At 46.6% G+C, this 4212-nt stretch overlaps 1 long non-coding RNA gene across 1 annotated transcript in view; it reads left to right on the forward strand.

Annotated features, from left to right (window-relative positions):
- LOC122551644 overlaps positions 1–3984 on the forward strand; it is an 11605-nt gene extending 7621 nt beyond the window's left edge. Inside the window, exon 3 of the long non-coding RNA XR_006312154.1 lies at positions 3944–3984. This is a non-coding gene — a long non-coding RNA (uncharacterized LOC122551644). The remainder of the gene's footprint in view (positions 1–3943) is intronic.
- Positions 3985–4212: the final 228 nt, after the last annotated feature.

Raw genomic sequence — 4212 nt, forward strand, 5'->3', positions numbered from 1 at the left:
AGCCCCAACCCCTCGCCCCCATCAACTCCCCCCACTCCAAACTGTGAACATTTCCAACATCACCCCCAACCCAACCCCGTACACACCCGTCCCCACTCTCCGGGTAGCTGGACTGAACACTGACAACAAGACTGCTGCAGTTGCCTTTGTGGGATAAGTATCCAAATAGCACGCACGCACGCGCACACACACAGCCACTACTTTTACTGCAACTTTTTCACTGGTTCCACCTTTGCCCTGTATAGGACAGTGTTGGAGAGATTATCTGGGGTAGGGTGGTTTAGAGTACACCCCTGTGTAGAACTCCATGGAAAGTGTGGGGAGAGAGAGAGAGGGTGGGCAGTTAGTCTTTTGGAGACAGTGCCTGTTTAATCACTGTACTGTAAACAAAATACGCGCTAACTTTTGGAAATATGTCTTTAATATGATGTTTCCATCAGGACCTCGAGATCTCCTTCGGACAATCTGATTTTCAGATAATTGCTATTCGGATAATCGAGGTTCCTCTGTACTTTCCTTTATTGGTCAAATCATTGAGTACAGGAGTTGGGAGGTCACATTGCAGCCGTACAAGATGTTGGTTAGGCCACTTTTGGAATATTGTGTGCAATTCTGGTCTCCTTCCGATCGGAAGAATGTTATGAGATTTGAAAAGGTTCAGAAAATATTTACTTTTTCTCAGGATGTTGCCAGGATCAGACGATTTGTGCTATCAGGAGAAGCTGGACAGGGTAGGGCTTATTTTCCCTAGAGTGTTGGAGGCTAAGGGGTGACCTTATAGAGGTTTATAAAATCATGAGGGGCATGGATAGGGTAAATAGACAAGGTTTTTTTCCTGGGGTGCGGGAGTCCAGAGCTGGAGGGCATAGGTTTAAGGTGAGAGGGAAAAGATTTAAAAGGGACCTAAGGGACAACTTTTTCATGCAGAGGGTGGAGTGTGTATGGAATGGGCTACCAGAGGAAGTGGTGGAAGCTGATACAATTACAACATTTAAAAAATGTTTGGACGGATATATGAATAGGAAGGATTTTGAGGGATGTGGACTAACTGCTGGCAAATGGGATGAGATTAACTTAGGATACCTGTTCGGCATGGATGAGTCGGACTGAAGGATCTGTGTCCGTGCTGCACTTCTCTGTGACTCTGTGCCATTCAGAGATTCCTTGGCATGCTGTCTTTCTTTAACAAAGTTTAAAATCACACAACACCAGGTTATAGTCCAACAGGTTTAATTGGAAGCACACTAGCTTTCGGAGCGACACTCCTTCATCAGGTGATAGTGGAGGGCTCAATCCTAACACACAGAATTTATAGCAAAAATTTACAGTGTGATGTAACTGAAATTATACATTGAAAAATTGACTGTCTGTTAAGCCTTTCATCTGTTAGAATACAGTGATAGTTTCACTTCTTTCATGTGTAAATCACAAAAACTTTTTTTAAAAAAGTTGCATTCTCGGGTTAGCTGTTAACAACGATGATAGCTAGACAGTATGTTGAAGGTGTTGGCCCTCTGTGTTCTCTGTCTATGCCATGATGTTTAGATTGATTCTAATCTAAAATGTGAGGTAACGGAGTTTTACATAAATTCCTGCAGTTTTTGAGTTCAGGGTTCTACATGAATGCAAGGATCTCCAAGAAGATCGTACATCTCGACACAGACATCAAGTTTCTACAGGAATGCAGGCAAGCAGGAAAGATCCCAAAAGGATTACGGATCATGAGCCCACTTAAGTCAACCTATAACACAGACTACACGGAGAGACTTTGCCACCGCACCTCTCATAAACTCCTCAATCATTTCATGCACCATCTCTACACCAGGTGCCACAACCTTGAAATTCAGATGAAGTCCACACTCTCAGTCTGCACTCAGGATGCATCAGTACAATTACGCGACATTGCCAAACAGACAAGGTGACAAAACTACACCACATACCTGCACGCCAAGAACAAAAAACTGGAGAAACTTGGCATTCTCACCAGTAATAGCAAAGCCCACCCTGGAACTATAGTAGACAACATTATCACTGCGGAGAAGTCTATTATCAACTTATCGGACCACACCCTTCAACCGGAAGAGATTGAAGTCCTGAGTAGGGGTCTCAACTTCTGCCCCATCACCAAAATGGACCCGTTGGTTCTCACAGCAGACACTGAGGAGTTCATCAGACGAATGAGACTCAGGGAATTATTTCAAGGTGCCAGCCGTGATCCCAATGAGCCCACTGATGAACTGGAACAGTCATCACAGGGATCTGTAGAGGAGCGATCAAATAAGGTGTCAACTTGGACCCCACCGAAGGGCCGCTGCCCTGGCTTGACATGTATGCTCAAACCGTCAGGAAATCTATAAATGCCATAAGGTAGAGCAAAACATCACCCGTTCACAGCGCAATGCCATCCAGGCTCTCAAAACCAAGCACAACATTGTCATCAAACCAGCAGATAAAGGAGGAGCCATTGTCATACAGCATAGAACAGATTACTGCAAGGAAATACCGACAACTGAACAACCAGGAACACTACAGGCAACTACCAGTTGATCCAACCAAAGAACACACCTGTGAATTAAACACACTGATCAGAACTTTGGATCCAGTCCTTCAGCGTTCCCTACGCACCCTCATCCCACGTACTTCTCAAGTAGGTGACTTCTACTGCCTTCCAAAGGTACACAAAGCCAACACACCGGGACGTCCCATCATGTTAGGCAATGGGACCCTATGTGAGAATCTCTCCGGCTATGTGGAAGCCATCTTGAAACCTATTGTACAGGGGATCTCCAGAACAGGGGATCTCCAGCTTCTGTCACAACACTACGGATTTCTTACAGAAACTCAGCACCCACGGACCAGTCGAACTGGGAACATTCCTCGTCACAATGGATGTTTCCGCACTCCACACCATCCCCCACAATGACGGCATCGCGGCAACAGCCTCAGTACTCAACACCAACAACTGCCAGTCTCCAAACACCATCCTACAACTCATCCGCTTTATCCTTGATCACAACGTCTTCACCTTTGACAACCAGTTCTTCATCCAGACATACGGAACAGCCATGGGGACCAAATTTTCACCCCAATATGCCAACATTTTTATGCACAGGTTCGAACAAGACTTCTTCTCTATGCAGGATCTCCAACCAACATTGTACACCAGGTACATTGACGACATTTTCTTCCTCTGGACCCATGGCGAGGAGTCACTGATAAAACTACACAGTGACATCAAGTTTCATCCCACCATCGAACTCACCATGGACTACTCTCCACTATCTGTCTCATTCTTGGACACATGCGTCTCCATCAAGGATGGACACCTTAGCACCACACTCTACTGCAAACCCACAGACCACTTCACAATGCTACACTTCTCCAGCTTCCACCCAAAACATATTAAAACAGCCATCCCCTATGGACAAGTCCTATGCATACTCAGGATCTGCTCAGATGAGGAGGAACGTGACAGATACCTGGAAGTACTCAAGGATGCCCTCACAAGAACGGGGTACGATTCTCAACTCATCGACCGCCAGTTCCGACGTGCCACAGCAAGGAACTGTAATGACCTCCTCAGGAGACAGACACATGCTGCAACTGACAGGGTACCCTTCGTTGTTCAGTACTTCCAAGGGGCTGAAAAATTACACCATGTTCTTCGTGACCTGCAACACATTATCAATGAAGATGAGCACCTCACCAAGACCTTCCCCACACCTCCATTACTTGCCTTTAAACAACCGCCAAACCTCAAACAGATCGATGTTCGTAGCAAGCTGCCCGGCTTTCAGGACAACTCCATATAACCCTGTCACGGTAGGCACTGCAATACGTGTCAGAGTGTGGACATAAATACCACCATTACGCGTGGGGGCACCTCCCATCTTGGCAGGTACTCATTTGACTCAGCCAACTTTGTCTATCTTATATGTTGCAGGCAAGGATGCCTGGAGGCATGGTAACATTGGGGAAACCGAGCAAAGGCTACGACAACGGATGAATGGGCACCGCACAACAATCAACAGACAGGAGGGTTCCCTCCCAGTTGGGGAACACTTCAGTGGTCCAGGACATTCAGCCTCGGACCTTCGGGTGACCATCCTCCAAAGGTGGACTTCGGGACAGGCAGCAGAGAAAAGTGGCTGAGCAGAGGCTGATAGCTAAGTTCGGTACCCAAAGGGAGGGCCTCAACCGGGTCCTTGGGTT

Source organism: Chiloscyllium plagiosum, chromosome 7 (assembly GCF_004010195.1).
Source record: "Chiloscyllium plagiosum isolate BGI_BamShark_2017 chromosome 7, ASM401019v2, whole genome shotgun sequence".
Classification (NCBI taxonomy): domain Eukaryota; kingdom Metazoa; phylum Chordata; class Chondrichthyes; order Orectolobiformes; family Hemiscylliidae; genus Chiloscyllium; species Chiloscyllium plagiosum.